At 36.0% G+C, this 22,555-nt stretch overlaps 1 protein-coding gene across 1 annotated transcript in view; it reads right to left on the bottom strand.

Moving 5' to 3' along the window:
• The window catches only part of FBXW7 (F-box and WD repeat domain containing 7), a 141,530-nt gene extending 121,155 nt beyond the window's left edge, over positions 1-20,375 (bottom strand). The window contains exon 1 of the mRNA XM_030887207.2: positions 20,330-20,375. The gene's annotated coding sequence lies outside the window, so the exon portion shown is untranslated. The remainder of the gene's footprint in view (positions 1-20,329) is intronic.
• Between the last annotated feature and the right edge of the window lie 2,180 nt (positions 20,376-22,555).

Raw genomic sequence — 22,555 nt, 5'->3', positions numbered from 1 at the left:
GCGTAGAAAGGAATTATCTTCCCTACAGATAAATACAGTCCTTTAAAAAAATTAAAGCAAACGTATAGATTGCTAATTTTTTTTAATCTTATTTTAAAAATTAAAGTTGAATTAAAATTTTAACCAACTTAAAATAGAGCTATTAATCATGCTTGCTTAAGTAACTACCAGTCTGACACTTGCATAAAACCTGGTGGTCTGTAAGAGCCCAGTGAGAAAGAAAAGATACTTTCGTTATTTTTCCTTTCTTACTTTCATTTCAAAGTGTACTGTATATTACAGATTTAAATCTATCCAGGATTTTATACAGAAGCTTTGCTATTATTTTGTTAGCAATTTATTTTGCCCTGTTAGCAAAGGTCATACTACAGCTTTTGTAGAAAAAAACCTAAACAGGAATATTTTAAATCACCTATGACCTCATAATCTAGTTATAATAACTTTATACACATACATATTTTCAAAACGGGTGGTACATTAACTTGAACATCAAACTGTTGGAATTTAACAACTCTTGACCTATAAAAATGGCAAGTTCCTGTGATGCAGTCTAATAAATACAAATTATGGAACAAGATCTATTACACACACACACACACACACACACACACACATGCATATTTTTAAGATTCTTCTTTAGAGACTGTAGATTAAATCACGAGCATTTTTCCAGGTCTTCAAATACTGCTCCCAAAGTAACTGAATTAAGGATCCAAACACAAACAATAACAATTTAACTATTGTATTGATATTGGAACAGTTTACAGTTTTTCATCATTATACATTAAGTTAGTAATAAACCTAACTGTCTATTTATAAATCTCCTTTGAATCGCTGAGTTTTTCCTTAAGGGTAAATACCTAGAAGTGGATTTACTAATGGATTTACCAAATCAAAGTTTTTGAGCATTTTTAATCCACACATTAAACAACTTCCTAAAGTATCTCACACACAAAAATATTTTAACACCTTTCATCATTAGTGTATGGGGGTGCTCATTCCACCATTAAGGTAAGGAATGCAAATCATCTGTGGTTTGTGAATTCATGTCTTTAAACCTTTTAATGTGAATTAAGTGGGAGTTTATATTTTAGACCATCAATTCAAGAATCCTAACTATTTATCACACCTTCAAAATGTACCCTGTCACCACCACCCACTTTCTTAAGAGTAGTAAAATTTAACCAGCAAGTATACAAAAATGGTGAGATACAAGTCTATTTGTAACCAGTATGGTCTGAAATTTCAGTCCACATAAAAATCATCTGAGAGGCTTATTTTAAATAGAAGGTCCCCAGAACCCATTCTAATAATTCTGTCAATGGGTCCTGAAGTAGATTCGTGCTTTTAATGACTACACTGAGTATCAGTGATGTTATGTGACCCCTGAATCATTATTATTATTATTAAGAAGGACTACTCCAGAGTACAAACATGCTCTATAAAATAACTATTACAACAGAAAATGTATTCCACAGACCTGAGGTAAAGGGTGAACATATCACTTACTAAATTTTCTTATTCAGGAGAGAAAAACTAGGTAATTATATATGCACGTTGCTATCAACCCTCCAGTCAACTTACTGTGGTAGTCTGCTTCCAGAAAGATTATAATCTTGGAAACCCTAAAGGGCAATTCAACCCTGGCCAGTATAGATGCTATGAATCAACTCTTGACAGACAGGATACAACATGATGTTTTTATACTAAAATCTGGCTTTATTCCTACAGTCACTGTTTCATTGAAAGTGCAAATACTTTTTAATATTGTTTCTGATATTTCCTAGGTGTATAGTTTTAGCTAAGTTACATTATCTTAAGCTTCAGTTTTCCCTTCTGTAAACTGATGGCAATAAGAGTTTTATATTCTAAGTTATATAGTTGCTTAGCAAAAATGATGTATTTATGTAAGGAAGCCTTCAAGAAATTGTTAGCAAAAAAGAATGAAAACTGAAATTTTTCCAAAGCGTTTTTAAGCCATCTTGCATACAGCTCATCTAATAAGGCATATAAAGAAAGAGCAATGGTAGTAAAACAAAACCACACTCCATACCACCTAATCCATTCCAACTTACAGTATTCTATACAGGGTTTCCAACACTATAAGTCTTTATGTGAGCAGATAGCCTCATCTGTCTTTCTCAACATGGATGGTGGGTTTGCACAGTTGACCTTGCATTAGCAGCCAAACCTGTACAGTATCTCACAGAACCACTTGGGCTCCTTAGTAGCACAGTGGATACCATAACATGTATCATTCTTTTTTTTTTTTTTAACATTTTATTAGGGGCTCATACAACTGTTATCCCAATCCATACACACATCAATTGTGTAAAGCGCATTTGTACATCGTTTCTCAAAACATTTTCTCTCCATTTAAACCCCCGACATTAGGTCCTCATTTTTCCCCTCCCTCCCCGCTCCCCCCTCCCGCATGAGCCCTTGATAGTTTAAAAATGGGTATTTTGTCATATCTTGCCCTGTCCGACGTCTCCCTTCATCCACTTTTTGGTTGTCTGTCCCCCAGGGAGGAAGTCACACACAGTTCCACGTAATTGGTTCCCTCTTTCCTACACATTCTCCCTTTACCCTCCCTGTTTTGCCACTCACACCACTGGTCCTATAGGGCTCATCCGTCCTGGATTCCCTGGATTTTCAGTTCCTATCTGTACCAGTGTACCTCCTCTGATCTAGCCAGTCTTGCAAGATAGAATTCGAGTCATGGTAGTGGGAGCGGGGAGGAAACCTTTAGGAACTAGAGGCATGTTGTATTTCTCATCATTGTTACATCGCACCCTGACTGGCTCATCTCCTCCCCGAGACCCCTCTGCAAGGGGATCTCCAGTGGCCTACTAATGTGCTTTGGATCTCCACTCTGCACTCCCCCCATCATTCACTATGGTAAGATTTTTTGTTCTGATGATGCCTTACACCTGATCCCTTCGACACCTCGTGGTTGCATAGGCTGGTGTGCTTTTTCCACGTGGGCTTTGTTGCTTCTGAACATGTATCATTCTAACAAGAAGATTATTTGAAAATATGCTAGATACTGAAATAAACTCTTTATAAACATTACCTTAAAGAACCTAGGAAATATTAGCAGTGCCAAATTTTATTCTGGGACCATTCTCTTAGTGTTTACAGAATACAAAAAAGACAATGCAACCTTTTTCCTCAACAAGACATGAAAAGTAAAAGTAGACATTTCAACATCTTCTACAACCTGATTCTTTTAAGAAACTTTACCCTTCTTCATGGTTCCAAATTCTAAACCCTCAAAGCCAAAAACTGAAATCATCTCACTGATAAAACTGGCTTTTTAATGAAAATCTTTAAAAATATAAAGTGTCTAAAAAAAATGTTCAAATACAACAGAAACGATGGGTAAAGGGAGACAGCAGCCAGTGTAAGATATGAAAATAATAATAATTTATAATTTATCAAGGGGTCATGAGGGTGGGAGAAGGGGAGGGAAAAAGAGCTGATGCCAAGGGCTCATATAGAAAATAAATGTTTAGGAAACAATGGTGACATTATATATACATGTACATGCTTGATACAATTGATGTATGGATTGCTATAAGATCCCCCAATAAAGTGATCTCTTTAAAACAGTTCAAATATAATTTGATCTAGCCAGCTCTACTGTGTCCAAAATTCCACAAAAAAGAATGGCGATTTATCTTGTCCAAAATACTATCTACAGAACAAGCATAGTCAAGTCTCTTCTTTTAAAAACAATTGTTACCCGAAAAAGTTGTCGACCACTTTGATATTCACTTCCTCGTTTTCAATCTCTATAAATGAGTTTTAGAGTATACAACTCTGGTGAAACTTGGATTTGTTGGTAATCCACCATTTAACATTTAATATATGAAATTTAGATACTTTGCCAAATCTCCTATGATTCTAGTCTCTCTGTCCAAATTAAGAGTAAGCACAGGAAGTGGTGGTGGTTGTGTGAGTGTGTAGGAGGGGTGTTTTGTGGGGGGGTTATTTATAAACATGCTAACTCTTAAATAAATAAACACCAATGATTAAATTCATCACACTCCTCCATAAGTACTGTTTTAAGTAACTGGCCTGAAAATAAATAGCAAAATAATAATAATACACATGGGGTAGCGCTGCCTCTACCCCACCTCCCCCACACACACCCCAAAAAAAACAAACGAGAAAAGGCTCCCCTAGTTGGAGCTTTTGTACTATGCATTTTTCCCTCTAGGCAACATCAAGCACCTTCGCTCTGAGTTAGTGCATCAAGTGGCTTCACCTGAGAAAGTTCTCTCTGGTCACAGAGAATAAATGTTTTGTAAAAGCGGTTTCACTCGAGCATCATTTTTGGTGTTGGCTGATTTAAGAGAACTGCTTGCGACTGTGAGATTTTGTTTCCTGCTTGGGAAAAATGCTACAGAAACTATTGTGATGTAGCTTACAAGAACAGCACTATGGTAAAAACTCAAGTGTACAACTGGTTTTCTCATTTCAAAAAAGGTGAAATGTCCAATGATGACAAACCTCATTCCAGACATCAGTCAATTTCCAGATTGGACGATAATGTCGACAAATTCCGTGCACTTATGCTTGAAGACCAACCACAGACCACTGACAAGGTGAGGAAGTTATCTGAACTATCTGGGAGCGCGATTAAGGGAACTTTAACAGGAGATTTGAGAATGAGAAGAGTTGATGCAAAATAACTTGTGCCTTGGGTTATCACTGACCAAGAAAAAGTGTACGGTAGAAGCATGCTGTACTTTGAAAGAACAGCTCTAAAGGGACCCAGACTTTTTTTTCCAAGGCCATTACTGGTGAGAAATGTGTCTTATGGTCCGACATCAATCAAGCCAGTAGAAGCCATCATCATCACCCTGACCCAAAAAGCTCATCAAGTGAAATCGAAGATCAAGATGATGTTCATTTGTTGTTATTTTTTTATGTGAGGATATCAGATAGTGCATTTGGAGTTCTTCCCATCAGGTCCTATTGTTAATCAAACTTTCTATTTAGAGTTTCTGAAAAGATTGCGTAACAGTGTGCAACAACAACAAAAAAGGCTTGATTTGTGCGAGGTGGGGGACTGGTTTTGCCACTACGACACTGTACCTGCTCACGCAGGCAGCTCAGTAAGCCAGTTTTTGGCAAAAAACAGCATTCCTTTCTTGTCCCACACATGTGGCTTACCTGACCTCACTCTGTGCAACTTCTTTTTGCTTTAGTAAATGAAGAGGGACATGAAAGGAGAGTGATTTGATGACACAGAAGAGAAGAAAAAAATGTGGGAAGTCCTGTCAAGTCATCTAAGCAGATGAGTTTGAAAAATGTTTCCAAGAATGGAATCGCAGATTTGACAAACATATTAAGTGTAATGGAGAGTACTTTGAGGGTGATAAGGTTGTTTTAGTTTAAAAAATTTAGATCCATAGCTTTGAAAAAAATTCCGGGGTTTTGTTGGGGGATTTTTTTGTTTGTTTGTTTGTTTTTGGTACCCCCACGTATACATCTTCTAAAAATCACAGACCTCAAACATTAAGGGCAATTACTTCAGTATATCACAAAGGAAAGAATTTTCGTATATGGTGAGTCATACTTTTACATATTGTTGAAAGAAATTCTGCATTATAGCAAATGAAGAAAATCAATTGAGTAAATGCAGAATGTTCAGTATAGCCAAAATTTTGTGTGCACAACCACAGTAAAAAATCTACCATTTGACTACTTCGTGCAATAACAGCTGTTATAGTGTGAGGTGAAAATAACATACTGGCTGTAGTGATTAGAAGGGTGTATGTCCTGGGTGGGCCACGATTCTCAGGGGTTTAGCAATTACGTGATGATATAATTTAGTAGTTATGTATTGATGTACTTTGGCCATTAAATGGTGTAGTCATCCTCCACTTTTGAATTAATAACCTTTGGTTTTGGTGCCTAGTCATGTCCATAAACGAGGAGTGGGGAGGAGGAGAGGAGAGGGGGAGGAAGTGAGAGAGTTGTATCAAGTACTTTTAAAAAATACTTTACATATTAGGTAAGAGGAAGAGTAGCTGATGAAGGGGAGGGAAGGAGGAGTAATCATTTACCTAATGTGAAGCATAAGCAAAACTTTAGAGCAAGCCGATCTTGGGGGCCTAAGTCTGTTTTTCTATTTTTTGATAAATATTAGTTTACATACATCCATGTTTGTACTCAATTCTTTGTTTAAAAAGCAGAGAAGATACAAGCAGCGATTATTAGAATGTAATCACTGGAAATTCATAATCTTACATGTTACATACCTGGGATAATAATAAGATTTAGATTGTTAGGTCCTTAAAAGCAACTTAAAATTATAATTTGAAAGAGGTGAATTTGTGAAAATGTATGATTCATTTAGATATTAAGAGCTAGGTAACAGACTCACATTTTCTAAAAATGCTGTCATGGTCAATAACCAGAGGACAGTACCAAGTAGGTTCACGCCAACCTCAGAGTGGAATGCGGGGACTGGTGTTACCTATAACTTTTTATGAACTGGTGAATGAAATAATAGATAATATCAAAATTGCTGAGGCTATTGTAATCTTAATAGCTAGGAAGGCAAAAGAGAAAACTTACTCTCCTATTTTTAAAATAAGTGCTGCTGCTTTAAGTGACCAGCAGTCTCACATTAAGTCTAGGCTGCAATCATAACATCCATTAGAGTCCCACAGCTCAGAGCAAGCAAGCAAGTGGTCCTCAGTGCAGCTAGTAAATCACCTGATCCTATTACAAAATCAATTACTGCAGTGCATTTCCACTGCTACACAATCTGATGATGACAAAATGATACTGGATACCTACTGCAAGGTCAAGAAAACTGCTATGAACATCTTAATTATTTCTGTTGGTTTTGTTTTTAAAATCATTTGATCACGCTTTAAGCACATTCATCTTAATTGCATATTTTCATTTGAAATAAATCTATGTCGTTACCTTTGGTTGCCTGGGACATGCGATGGATAATCTCTGCAACTGGTCTGCTGTATAGCTACAAGAGAACAGATCGGAGCAGCAGGTCGGACGGCTCAACCTCTTCATTAAAGAAGAAATAACGCTGCAGCCACAGCCACACATTGAATTGATCATTAGATAAGATTTTGACTTAAGAATTCAGAACCGTTAGTGTCCCACATATACTCAAAACTGTCTGTCTCATTCTGCAGCTCTCCGGCTGGAAGAAATGCTGCTAAAAGCAAACCAAGCAGCTTCTCTACAGGAGATACTTACTGGCCACAAACTCATCGCCAAGAAAAACTCAATATTAAAATCAGAAGGCTCCCGGCTACTCTACAGAAAGAAGGTAAGGTGCTTTAATTATTTGTTTTATATTAAAACCCAGGTACTTAACAAAAGAGCAAACTCAACATCAGATAGCCCCAAATTATACTAACCACTCTTTCTGTCCTCCATCAGTTTAGATCTGTTTGCCTACGCCTTCAGCTCAGCCTATCCAACCTGTTCCCTCCGTAAAGGCACACTATTTCAACAACCAACAGGAATAAGCCCCACCCCTCTGTCCCCATATACTGTTCAAGAAGCGCTCAATAGCTGGAAAAGAACTGCTGCTGCATTGCTTTGAGAAACAACAGAGAGCAAATTACTGAATGGATTCTTTAACTTACCAATCAGAACTGCTGACCTTTCGTGACTACAATTCAAGGAGCCTGCCAATTACTCACAGTAAGAATAATCAACTGATTTTATTTCTATATTACAGACTAGTTCAAAAAATTGTTGGGGTTTTTCAATCATATTACTCAGTCAGAAATACAGAAACAAAGGCAGAACGATTTTAAAACAAAATTTAGAAAAGCACTAATATAAATAGCATTGGTGGGAGAGTGCATGAGAGTGGTTGGATAAGACAGGCAAAGGCAAAGTAAGCAATTCCCTCTGAATCCTGTACTTGAACTTAAGAAATAAGCAACAAATTCTGTACAAAAAATACTACTGTAGATAATCTTGAACTAAACCACAAGATAATACAGAGAGCCTCCAGCTACCACAAATGTTTTTAGAGTTTGAATGCGAAGAAAAGGGTATATATATGATACTGAAGTTAAAATGTAAGCAATAGTACTGTTAGTCCTCTCTAATATGTTTTATACTTAAATATCTTTGCCAATAATGCATTAAGATATCCACTTCCATCGTGTAATTATAATTCATATTTTAAATTCTAGGCTAAGGGAAGGTCACATTAATTCAAATACTGTACTGTCTTCCCAAATAACCATACTTCAAATTATTATCATTTAATGAACAAATGCTTGTCCATAGACCTATGCTTGTCCATCTTTTAGGGGGGAAAATCATCTAAAAACTAGATGATGAACACCTTGAATTAGAATGCATATTTTTAAAACTTCCTGTTTTCTATGGCTTTACAGGGTCCTTATTTCTATGTGCCTCATGCTCAATTTTTCCCTTGGTTTAAACCTAAAAACAAGTCAATCCTGTCTCTCCCTTCACCTTGTACTGCCCTTTTGCTATTCATGTTGTACATAAATCAATTTCCTGAACATCTAAAAACAAGCATGCAGTTCACACTGGGAAATTTGTTTAAACCTCTGTACAAAAAGCCTATGGAAACAAACAAGCAAAACAATGCAGTAACCTTTTACTCGCCTGCTGGAGGTACTGTCTGCTGCATAGAATTTAAATCCTCATCTGCAGATGCAATTGAGCTGGTACTGCCAAGAACTCTGCTTTCCTTGTACTGCTGCTGCTGCTGCTGCTGCTGCTAACAGCTATTCATCGAAAGAGCACATTATATGGAAAATTTCAAGTATTATCAGTTTAAATTCTTATTTGCTTTAACAGAACTTCTAGAAATCTAGCTACATCTCTGCTCTGTCACATTTTCTGAAGCATGTTAGGCAAACCGGAGAAAAGGTCGTAAGCGGCTAATGCCCTCCTCCTTGCAAATGTATGAGATGGAGAAGCTTAACAGAGGACATAAAAACATTAATGCCTCAGTGAAATTAAGAACAATGAACCCAACATCAAAGCCTGATATGATTGCTACTGCCAACAAATGTATACCATGCCCATCATAATTTGTGGTTTACTAGTTTTATAATTAAGAAGGGGACTATAAATAAATCATTATGTCTAATATAACGGACAAGTTTCAATAAAGTCCATACCAAATGCACTAATAAAAGTTATTTTAATAGCTCGCTATTCTGTTCCCATATTTAGAAAATCATGAAATAAAAGACAAAGAATATAACTGTCAAATATTTTAACTTGCAATGTTTCCTCCTCTAATTCCCTCATCCCCCACTGGGTCTCGGGGAGCTGACATCAGTCAGAGTTAAAATCAAGTGTAAGCAGTAAGGGCTATTTTCATTTATTTTTCCCCATGCCAACAAATTTAATGTACTATTTATTCTTATACTACATGCAGCTGCAACTATAGCTAGGAGACAAAACAAGAAAGTTTAATTATTAGAAAAAAAAACATTGCTTAGAAAATGCAGTTATTTCTGTTTAATTATCTAACTATAGATTAAAGAGGAGCCAATATTAAAACTTGCTCCCGGTGACAATTAAGTGCCATGGCTATTTCTTTAATAAACTAACTACCTTTTAAAGGTATATTTTCCCCTTTAAGGTGCAGTAACATTAGGTACTAAAGCTTGCTTTTAAAAACAAAATATCAATTTCCATTTAATCAATTTCTACTTTGTTAACAAAGTGATCCTTGTATTTAACTGCTAATAAATAAGTCATGAAATCTGTGAGCCTGCAATAGGACATCCTTCCTCAATGTCCAAAATGTCTTCGTCAACAAACGTGAGCACAGCTAATTGTAATAGTTCCCCTAATAAATATAAATATAGTAAACATGGGGGCTTCAAAAAGTTCTGGAAAAATAGAATGGAATTTTTTCACAAAGTTTTTCAAGGTCCTTTGTGTATACTAAAGTTTCTTGCACACTATTTCTGGTGTATAAAATAATGTTAATTTTAAACCAGTGATTCTAAACATTCATCTCAAATATTTTTAAAAGTTTATAAATCCTTGTTGATGTCACGTTTTAATATTCAACTTTCACTCATCCTTAAAAACCAAATACAACTACGCAATAGGCTGCTAACATCATGGTCAGCAATTCCAATCCACCAGCTGCTCGATGAGATAAAGACAAGGTTGTCTATGCCCCTAAAGATTTACAGTCCTGGAAGCCCTACATAAGGCTGCTATTAACTGGATCAATTTGGTGGTACTGGGTTATATAGCAATGTTACATAGCAGTGTGTACATGTTTTAAAGAGATAGATAACTGATAATTTTCTATTTTCATGTAGCTAGTTATAAAATCGGTTTACAAATATAGTACACAATGAAAAAGAAAGGCAAAGAGGAAAAAAAGGATAAATGTGAATTTATCTATTTTTAAAATAAAAATAGGAATTACAAGGATAATTCCTAAAATTTCTCTTGCCTGCATAAAACACTAAGTTTTTGTTGATGTTGTTGTCAAACACTAGTTTTAAATCATTTTCTTCCTCAGAATAACAGAAACTTTATAATGAATACATCTCTAAAAAGGAGTATGTTTCAATAATAACGTTTAAGGGGTAGGGAGCCATTTTTAAGACTATATGAAAGACAATCAACGAGGGAGAATAGTAAAATCATTTAATTAATTTTGATCTCCTTTTACTGCGGATATTATGAATGCTTGTATATTAGGGCTTTGAAGAAGAGAGACGATTTTTTTTTCCTTCTAAGTATTATGTCCTAGCCCACATTTTCCCTTAAATCCCATAGGGTTAAATTTCAAAGAGTTCACTTTGGCTCTGTACTCAATCCAAATCCCAAGTCTTTGGTCACTTGTGTTTAAGTTTCCATTCACTCATTTATGTCGTCATTCAAATATCTGGAACTCGTATCATGTGGCCATGGTCTGGTAATAACGATGTAGCCACACACAAACCAGACAATCTCCTTCCTGGCTTCACTGAATTTGCATTTCAGTGGGGAAAACGGCAACAACACACACTGCGAAAACTGCCAGAGAGAAAAATAAATCAAGAATGATAAAATGGCCCAAATAAGCCTCATAGTCTTCTTAGAAAAAAAAAAAATGAAAGACTAAGATTATTTAAATATCAAGCAGAAGATGCAGCAAATATGTGGTATAGGAAGGAGAAGTAATATTATATTTTTAAGTAATAAGAAGGTAAGAACTCCTATATATCCTGACTCATCACTTTTATTTATAAATACTCAAGAGAGTGCCAAAATTATCTTGGCTATCTTTTACTTTTCTTCTTTTTCTTAATTGTTTAAATTAAATCCCAGATATCATGTCACGTCCTCTTCCCCTACCTACACACTTCATTAGTTTCTTTAAAAAAGGCCACTGTCTTACATAATCACAAAATTATTATACTTTACTTATCAAAATTATGTGGTGCCATAGCAGTAACTAATCATTAATCAATATTCAAAGTTCCCAAATATGCCTTTGGTAGTCTATTTGTTCTGAACAGAACCTAAGAAAAGCTACACTTTGTATGTAGTTAGGACGTTTCTTCAGTCTCTTTTAAGGAGCTGACTGCACTGCTGGTTAAGCACTGGAACTGTTAACTGGGAGGTCAGCTACTCTAAGGAGAAAGCTGAGGCTGTCTGTCCCCATAAAGAATCAATGTCTCGGAAACCATACACAGAGTCGCTGTGAGTTGCACTCTACTTGAAGGCAGTGAGTTTTTAAGTCTCTTTTACTATATTACTATTTTACTCCTTTTGTACCCTTCCTTTTAAAAAACCACTGATGTGTTGAGGAAATTTTGTTCCAAACCAAAAACTCACTGTCCTTAGAGTAAATTCTGACTCAAAACAACAACTGCTCTATGTTCCAAAATTATCTGCTTTTACATTATATAACTTACCAATATTACCAGGTATCCCAATCTCCCATATTTCCTACCAGTAACTTCTGATAACAACTATTCCAAACAGAGTAATTCTAACTCAGCAGAAAAACCAGCAAAATAAGAATACAGCAAACACAGCTGTCATCCTAATTCCAGAGAATCAAATAGCAATGTATTTAGTAGTTCTCAAAAACTTACACTGAATTTGAAAATGTTAACATTGTGCAATAACACTGAAAAGACAGAAGAGGAGGCTATAATATTTAAGAGTTCCACACTAAATAACACCACAATTTGTTTTTAAGTTTAACCACGGAAAGTAAACTTGCTCGTGTGAACCACTAAATCCACGGATGGGTTCTAATCACCAGCCTTTCAGTTAGGGATCACTCTTTTCACATGTGGAAGTTTCAAAAAGCCCAAGGAAAAATTCCATTATTCAATTCCAGACTTCATTATAAATGGAAGATTACAAAACAAAGCATATTTACATGACTATGTTAGTTTAAAAGTTCTGTGTACATAAAAATGACACAATAGTCTATCAAGCCTGCAATAGCATTATGAAAATATTTGAAATATTGTGAAAATTAACAAAATGTGACACAGGAGCATTAGACGAGCACATGCTATGAGAAAAATGGCACTAATAGACTTACTCAATGCAGGGTTTGGCACAAAACTTCAATCAGTTACAAATAAAATACCTGCCATGTCCAATAAGCAGTTATGCCTGGATAGCATAATCAGGCAAAATATTTGCCATGAAGAATAATTATTTTTATCAAAATGTAGATTTTATTTCTTTAAAAGTATAACTATCACTTTAGATTATTTTGTACAATACAGATTAAGCTGTATATTTATACAAAGATGACTATTGCTCCTATACCAAGACAAAAAGACTAGCACTACCCCAAAGAAGGCTTCATGTAAGAGCCAAGTTTTAGAATTCATACATTTGAGGGATGAAAACTTACCTAACAGTACAGATACAGTTATATGTGTTTGCACAATATAACTCTGTTATACAAAAGTACACTCTGGTTCAATAAAATTAAGGGGTAAATTCACATGCAAACTAGCACCTAGATCTCAAAATTTATATAGATGAGCTCTTTATTATGACACTCAAAAGAAAAGTGCAAGCGAATACAATCACAACAAAAATAAAGCAGTATTAAGGGAACTGTTAAGCGGAAAACTGGAACCCTGATGGCTGCGGAGCTACGGCGCTCAGCTATTAATAGAAAGGTTCCATGTCCCTGGGACAGAGTTATGGCTGTCGGCTTCCGTAAAGTTTTATAGCCTAGAAAACCACATGGATCACCTCTACTGTCCTACGGCGTCACTGTGAGTCAGAATCAAGTTTGTGGCAGTTTGAATTTTTTGAAGGGTAAACTGCAGGTATCATGTATAAGAGATATATAAGAAACCAGACATGTGAGAAAGAAATGTAACTGGGAATAGCTATAACTGGGACAGCCATAAAACAACTACTGAATTTGAATAATTTTATTTTGATCAATGTGAAGATTAATACAAAGTTATCTGCACAGAAACGTTCTTAAGAAAACAAAAGGGTTCCATGTGGAAGAAACCCAACTCAGCAGAAGGAGCTCAAGCAGGTCATAGTAGAAGGCTTTTCATTTACCTATCAGCAGTAAGAAATCAACCACGGTGAACGTTAAATAGCAAAAAAAGACAGTCTACCCTTTCAGCAAGAGGCTTTTTAAAAATCGAATACAAAAGTTACCAAGTCAATGCACAGAGGAAATAACCAGGCACCTTTATCTTCTTCATTAACACCCATTCATGGTTTTGGAATAAGTCTTACCTAGTCAAAACAAGATTTGGGGAGGCTTTCCAATCAGTATCATAATGAAAATAGGCTGGAGATACATTGTTCTGGCAGTTAGAATGGAAAGATAAGGTCCACATTTTCTGCAGCTATGCAGCACATAATAAGATGTACTATGATTCTACTTTGGGTTACAATACAAAAACAAAGACCCAATGAAACAGCCGGTCTTATGCAAGTTTTTTTTTTTGAGACAAATTATGTGAGATGATGGCTTTCAGAAAAATGGTGAAGGGAAGAGTAAGACGGTGATCCCCAGAAGATAAGAAATGAGGTGATTTGGAGAAAAGAGAAAATCTAATTGGGAGACAAAGTGGAAGACCAGGGAGGCCAAAAGGCTACCAGCGAAGAGAGAGTTACAAAGAGGTAAAACAGAGAAAAAGAACTCTTAAGAAAGGAACAGGCACGGTTACACAGAGGTGGCAACTGAAGACATCGAGAAGAAAACTCAGTAGTGCATGGAAGATGGTGCAAGGCACTCCGAAGAAGGTTCCCGAGACAACAACCAAAACCCACGAGAGCTCTGACAAGTTACTGTTTCTACTAAATGTAAGGCATTTCCAGCCCTATTATTCCCTTCTTGATACCCCATTCACATATCAAAGAGAATATTAAAATATTCCACAGGTATCTCAATCTCTCAGTTCACCTCCATTCAGGCTAAACTTCAGATTGATGACTTTTGTGATCTCTGTTTACATAACCTAATTCTTTCTTTATCCATTTTCATTTCAGATAAAAAACTTTTCAGCACTAAAATGTCCCTTCTCTCTTAGATCCCTCCTCTCTTCACTCATTAGAGCTACAAGTTTCTTTCATTCTTTAGCATGTGTTCCCCTTTGATTCTCTAAATCTATTTAGAGCTACTTTCAAGATGTTGTTTTGGGGTCTTTTCCTCCTTCAAAATCAGCAACGGGCTCACTTTCTCCTTACATTTTATTCATCTAAAAATAAATTACTTTTCCACTTGCTTTGCATATCTAACAACTTTTAAACTGAAAATAGACACTGCAAATAACATGTTTTAGTAGCTCTGGATGCTGGTCTTGCATTCTTCAAAAGGACTGTAGTTTTGCTGCAGCTTTACTGGAACTCAAGCTGCAAGCTGTACTGTCCGTGCCATAAACAGCAGCTGCTTTTGCTTGGTGTTTTCACAATACAGTTGCTTTCTCGTGAGCCTGATGAACAGCAGGTTGGTGGTTAGCACAGGGACTGGGTAGAGATTACATTCAGATATATAAGCCATTCCAACACCAGCCCAACCAACCTCTGTTCATCTACCTGCTGAGGTGAGTAACGGCTTCCTTTCACTCGAGAGGGCAGACTGTAACTGAGGAAGAGTTTAAAAAAAAAAAAAATCACAGATATCCAGAATGACTCTGTATCAAACACGCACTGCAAGAAGATTCAAAAAGAGTAGGAGCAAGATATTTTTTAAGATCCAGTAGGAGAATGTAGGGAACCCAACAAGAAAAGAAAGGGGAAAGCTCCAATGGCAGGCAGAAGGAATTATGTTAAGAAATCACATTTTAACTTCCAATACAAATGGAAGCACTGTATTCACGGAGTAAAGACAGAATGAGGCAAGAAGATGAAAATAGAAAGGAAAAAAAGAAGGCAAGAGTAAGAAATACAATGTTACCTTTGTAAAAAAAAATTTTTTTGCTACAAAATTATAAAAGCATTTATTAGAATTATCAAAACGGGAAGCTATTTTTTTTGCAACACATCCTCCATCTAAGGTCTATACACTTCTGAGGCGATGTTTCATATCCCTACCTTTCTTCAAAGGATTCTATGCTCTTTGATTTACACCATGTCAAATAGCAGTTTAGGTATCATTAAGAGATTCAAATAATAATCTTTTTTAAATGTTCTTTAAGTTTTTGGTACAAAAAGAAGTCTTCAAAGGCCAGAGCAGAGCTCTGGAGTAGATGGTAAAATTTCCTAACAAAACTCCTACAGGACAAACCTTGCTATCTTGAAAAATGAGAGGCTGGTACATTGTCTTGATTGTTCAATGCAACATTCCGGGCCTACTTCTAACTAATACAGTTTTCAACTTTCTTAAAACTTCTTCATAACAAGCCCCTGTAATCAACTTGTGTCATTGGAGAAATCAATGAAAATGACACTTTGGAATCCCCCCCAAAAAGCCACCATAACCTTCTGAGCTGATCTCGGTGGCTCACCTGAACTTTACTGGCCTAAAAGATCCTTACAGCCATTATTTTGACACGACCCTTTCTTTTTTTGACAGCACCGTCATGAGAGACTAAGGCAAGTGTATTACTTAAGAGAGCCAATCTGTAGTCAGCCCTTGACCAGAGGCATGTTTAAACATTTTTTGCTAGGAATAAGCTTGTGCATGTAAGAACTGGAATCCTAGTAGCAGGACTTCCTGGATTCTCCTAACGGAGCTAAAATTGGGTATTTGAGGACAATGGAAAGATTCCAAATGGCAAATATAAAGAATGAAATAAAGGAATCAAAAAGCAAAAAGGAACAGCAGGGAATAATTGCAGACTATCTTTAAGCTAAGGGAGAAAATGTAAATGTATACTAGAATGTCCTGACAGTAAACCATGATAATCCTAGCAAATAAAGCAACGCACCATCACCTCCACGACCACCCCCCACAAACCTTCCCTAAACCTGCCCTGGACCAGCAATGGTGGGAAGGGGAAGCCCACCTTGCCACACATGCCAAGAAGCAACAGGTACTCAAGCTGGGCAGTGAGCAACGAGGAAGGATGCTGAAACCAAACACAAGCCCATGCCAATTACTGCATAATTCGAACTTAGCAAAATGTTCCAGTCTTCAGAAGCTAACCATGTCAATGAGACAAGTGAGTGTAATTAAAACCTTGCTACAGACCTAGACTACCAATACTTACTTATTTTAAAATAGCTGTGTGAAACCAAAGCAAAGGTAATAATTGTTAAAAGATATATTGGATTCCGTCAAAACTTACTGTTTTTTAATGTGAAGGAAACCAACAAGAAAGTGATAATAAAATCTACACAACATGAAAAATATTTGTAAATATTTATGATTAAGAGACTAGTTTCCAGAATAAGGAACTTTTTAACAATTCAACAGTAGAAGGCGAAATAACTCAATTTCAAAATGGGCAAAACAATGTCAACGCATTTTTCTAAACAAGATACAAAAGTAGCCAATAATGAAAAAAAATTTATCGTCATTAGTGAAATGCAAATTAAAACCACAATGAGATGCTACTTTATAGCCATTTCCGACCAACTGCCAATTGCAACTCATATGACCTTATAGGACAGAGTAGAACTACTCCTTAAGGTTTCTATGACTAACTCTTTAAGGAAGCAGACCGGCTTTTCTCTCTCCCACAGAGTGGCTGGCAAGTTTGAATTGGGAACCCAACATAGAGCAGGACAATCTTACCCCACAGCATAGGGGAGCTCCTTTATAACCAGTGTTGTTAGGTGACAAGGAGTTGTTGTTACAGCCAGTAGGTCAATCCATCTACTTGAGTCTTCCTCCTTTTCAGTGACCCTCCACTCTACCAAGCATGATGGCCTTTTCCAGGGACTGGTCCCTCCTAATAATATGTAAAGAGTATGTGAGATGAAGTCTTGACATCTTCATTTCCTTCTGGCTATACTTTGTCCAACACACGTTTGTTTGTTCTTCTACAGTCCATGGTACTTCTTAGTGTTCTGAAATTCCCATTTTCCTCAGTGTTATTCACAATTTCTTATGATCCAGTCGAATGCCTTTGCAAAGTCAGTAAAACACAAGTAAACATCTAACTGGTGTTTTCTACTTTCAGCCAAGATCCATCTGATATCAGCAATGATAACCTTTGTTCCACATCCTCTTCTGAATTCTGTTTCAATTTCTGGCAGGTCCCTGTTTTTTGAGTGATCATTAGTAAAATTCTATATGCACATGTTATAAGTGATATTATCTGACAATTTCTACATTGTGCTTCCCACTTTCTTTGGAATAGGCACAAATATAGGTCAGAACCACCAAGATAATAGAATACAAAAATTACCTGATAATAACAAGTGATGGTGAAGATCTGGAAAAATCACAACCTTGACATAAGTTCTGATGGGATTGTAAACATGTTAAGAAATTATGAGAGTTCTCATAGGTTAAACACTTTTCTACCTAACAACCCTATTCCTATTCTCTCCTCCACCCAAGAGAAGCTAGGTATATGACTGCACAAACTTCTACGAAAGAATGCACGTACCAGAAGCATTCTCACAGACAAAAAGTGGAAACTACCTAAATGTTCATCATATGACCAACAGATGAATAATCTGTGGTACGTTCACAGTCTAGAGTATTATTCAGCCATTAAAATTAAGTACTGACATTACAACATGGATAACCCATGACATACTATGCTAATTAAAATAAATCAGACACAAAAAGGCACATATTTTATGATTCAATTTATATAAAATGTCAAAGAAAACAAAACAAAAGAAACAGAAGTTAATGGTTGCCTTGGTTTGGAACAAGGAAATTGGTGTAGAGGGAAATTGAGTGTGGTAATAAGTTCAGGCATTTTTTGTTTAGTGTCGAGGTTGGCAATAAAATTAGATAAATTACTAAATTAGATAGTAATGATAACTGTGCACCTCTGAATACAGCTAAATCTACTAAATCGTACACTTGAAACGGATTTTTTGCTGTGCTCATTACACAAGTTCATGGAAAAGTGAAATTAAAAGATAATGGAATTTTTCCATAAGTTTTTTGAAGCCCCCTCATATATCAAATAAAGCTGTTATTTAAATAATTAATTTACAAGTATGACAAATAACTATCTATAATACAAAACATGGGCCCTGGTGGGATAACTGATTATGTATTAGGCTGCTAACCATAAGGTGAGTAGTTCAAACCAACCAGCTGCTCCATCAGGAAAAAGATGAGGCTTTCTATTCTTAGAAAGATTTAGTGTTAGAAACCCTAGGAGCATTTCTCCTCGTCTCAGAGGATCACTGAGTAGGAAATGGCTTGATGATACTGTTTTTCTTATTCGTTTTTATAATGCAAAAATGATTGCCTCTCTCAAGTCTAAACTCAAATGTATCACCAGTTGTGGGAAATGCCAGTAACCTCTTTTTAAATGTTAAAACATTTTACAGTAGTAAAAGTCTTAAGAGTTGTAAGAGTCTTAAAGGTCTTTTTAATTACATCACTTGAAAGTCCTTGGTTATTAATACTTTCCTGCTAACAGGAAAGCTACATTCGAATCAGCTCAGGTATGCCTCAGAACAAATGCCTGATGTACTCCTTCTGAAAACTCAGTCCTGGAAAACGCTCGAGACTCTTTCTACTCTGCCGTACATGCTGTATGTTAGCACTGACTCAACAGCAGCCACTGGTATCATTATTCACTACTAAAAATGTTAATTTGAGTATAAGCGTATAATATACAGTTGTGTCAATTTTTTAATATTCAAACATCCTATTAGGATTATTTCCCACTGTGCAATGGGAAAGCTGGCACTCGAACCCACCAGCTAGCTCCTCTGTGGAAGTAGCATGTGGCAGTCGGCTTCCATACGGATTTACAACCTTGGAAACCTTATGAGGCAATTCTACCGTCTGGCCAGTAGGGTTGCTATGAGTTGGAATCTACCCAATGGCAGCGGCTTGGCCTTTTGGACCTATGTAGACATGCAAAAATATTATTTAACTGAATATCTGCGGTTTCAAAAACATTAAAAGGTAGAATTAAAGAAACCAATGCTCATCTTTAAATATTTCTTAATGTACTTTGGAAAATTCCTTTAGCTAATCACATAGCATTGATACTCTAAAATATTTTGATAAACAGGCAAATAAACTGTATCATGACTTCATTATCCAGCCACTCTTTTTGAAATATACTTAATAACTTTGAAATGTATCAGGATTAATCAAAGCATTATATTTCATATATATAATCACCTACCAAGCACCCAAAGCTAAAAAAAATTAATGTAAACACACTCTGAGATTACCTCTCCTAGCTTAACTGAAAATAAAAATGTAAGCGCTTTCATTTAGTGAAATAGTAAGTTTACGAAAGTCTAACTACAGACACCCACCAAATTTTTCTATTTTAGTGAAACAAAAGGAAAGGCGTATTCTAGGCAGCAAATGGCATAAAGTCTGATAAAGTTATACTCTTCATGTGGGCATGTTGCAGCAAACAGGATCTAATGAGTCCAAATAATGGATGGCTAAAGACAAAATGTAGACTTTTTTCAGCAGATAACAGAACAATTACTAAATCATAAGTAGGAAAAAATTTTTATTGATAAAGTATTAATACTTCTATCTACTACAACCATTTCTTTTTTTGAACTCTAAATAGTCTTAGTTTGAACAGCAGAAGAATTTTCTGGATAAAATGTGTAGAAAGGGATCAGAAGAGCTACAAAGAAAAGAAATTCAGTGTAAAAGAAATACAAATATAATTTTAGTTTATAATATAAATGTCATTAATGAATCACACATAAACTTGCATAACATCTAAAATATGTAACACGGGGAATGTGTACTTACCAAATATTTAGAAAGCCTTTTACAATCCAACTGGTGGTTGAATTCCCTAAATAATAAAAAAGAACATAAATAAGAAACAATTTCTCAACTTCCTAAGATACACCTACACTATAAAACCTGTCCAAGAATCCCATTTGATAAGAAGGTAATTTGTATTGTGTAACAATTTAAAACACAAAGCAGATACAGAAATGAGTACCTTAAAATATAAAACAAGTTTTCCTTAATAATACTCTAATTAAAAATTCATTTTATATGGAAAAGCCAATGAATTATCAAGACATTGGCAGAGCTTATTAAAAATATAGAAAAAATAAGGTCTAGAGCAGTGGTTCTCAACCTGTGGCTTGCGACTCCTTTGAGGGTTGAACAACCCTTTCACAGGGGTCGCCAGGTTGATAACAATAGCAAAATTACAGTTATGAAGTAGCAACAAAATAATTTTATGGTTGGGGGGTCACCACAACATGAGGAACTGTATTAACAGGTGGCGGCATTAGGATGGTTGAGAACCTCTGGTCGGCGTAGCACATGAATTATATTAAAAACACTATAAATCACTACACAAGCTGCTGGTGTCTTAGGGAAGCAATCACGTTAAATTTCTCCTCCAAAAGCCCAAACTCATTGTCGTTGGGTAGATGCCAACTCCTCGCAGCCCTAGCTCTCAACAAACGTCCTCCTCTGCATTCCAGTGACCTAGCCACAGAGCTAATTAACCCATTTTAAGTGGCATGTGGACAATCTAAGGGCAGAATGTACAGAATTGAAAAGAGGGTAGAGAGTTTTTATAAGTAAACATTCATTCTACTTTTATTAAAAATCAACACAAGGAAGCATTTAAAAGTTTACCCTATAGTGACACTCAAAAGACCAAATTTATCCACAATAAAATGTATAAATTGACGCATGAATATAAAGCATATATCCTTACAGCTAGTGAAAATAACCTTCAAAACCAAGTCCAACACTTCAAGAGTAAAAACATTACATAGTATTTATAGAGCCCTTACTGTTTTCCAAGCACATGGCAAAGCCCCTGCGGGAACAAAATGTATAAAGGAGGGTAAGTCCAAAACTATTGCTACTACTAGGGCTCTGGTTCTTACATGTACCAGTTTAGAATAAACAAAGTGTCTTAACGTGTCTCTAGGATCACTGAATAACTACAGACAAGTTCTCTTAGTCCCAGCCTCAGTAGGGTGTCACCAAAAAAGCAGGTCCAATCAAAACAGTGGCTTTGGGTGAAATCTGCTAGACCAGTAAAATTCAAGACAAGGAAAGGCAGGCTCAAAAGGTTTATGGTAACAGGGGGGTTCCAAAGCATTAACCTTCATAGATTTTAGACACCAATCACAGGGGACTTATTAGGAGGAAGTTTTAAGAAAATGGAACTGTATTGGTAAGAAAGAGGACGGAAAGTTGCCCTAAGGAATTATTTTACATCAAGACAACACACCTGCTCATTCCCATGAGATTTTAGTTGGGAACACTGCCATGGCTGTGAAGCTACAGCTCCCCCATAGGCCCCTTTGGACTTGCCCCTTTGGACTCCTTTTAGTTCCCCAAACAAGGGGCATTTCAGAGGGACATGATTTGGGTCTACCCAGGCGGTCAAAGCTGTCATGTTGACATAGTATAAATAAAAGAACAGAAGGGGTTAGGGAACAATAATCCTACTGAACTGTGCACACTTTAGAATAATCAACCAATTGCATGTGAATCACCAGCATTTACCCAGGGATGAAGTTTACACAGGTTGAGAAGTGGGACACATCATGTTACATTATCAGGATGCGGTCAATGAGTTGAAACAAAATGTGTATGAATTGTTGGATGGTAAACTGATCTATTATCTAAACCTTCACCGATTCACAATAAAATTTTTTTTCAAAAACCAAAGAATTGAAATATGAATCAAAGCCATTTTAGAAGTTATACATTAAAATAACCTGTATTATCATAGGAAACGGAGAAGGTTCTTAAATCAATATGCTAAGATTCCATCTTTAGGGAAAAAAACTGAAAAGAGCAAATATCAGAAACAAAACAATAACGAAATCAAAGATACATAAAAGAAAAAAAATATAGAAAAGTTAATGAAAACTTTCTATCAGTGGATGCCTGGCCCTCCCCCAAGAAGAATTTATTTCAAAGGATGGCACTGAATCTGCAGCTTCGGGAGAAGGATATATCTGACCAGAGCACACAGGAGCAGATGATGGG

The sequence above is a fragment of the Echinops telfairi genome, unplaced genomic scaffold (assembly GCF_000313985.2).
Source record: "Echinops telfairi isolate 266 unplaced genomic scaffold, ASM31398v2 ScPeMD7_5868;HRSCAF=6743_1, whole genome shotgun sequence".
Classification (NCBI taxonomy): Eukaryota; Metazoa; Chordata; class Mammalia; order Afrosoricida; family Tenrecidae; genus Echinops; species Echinops telfairi.
Note: the sequence above shows the minus strand (reverse complement) of the source record. Positions and strands in the feature narration are given on the sequence as shown.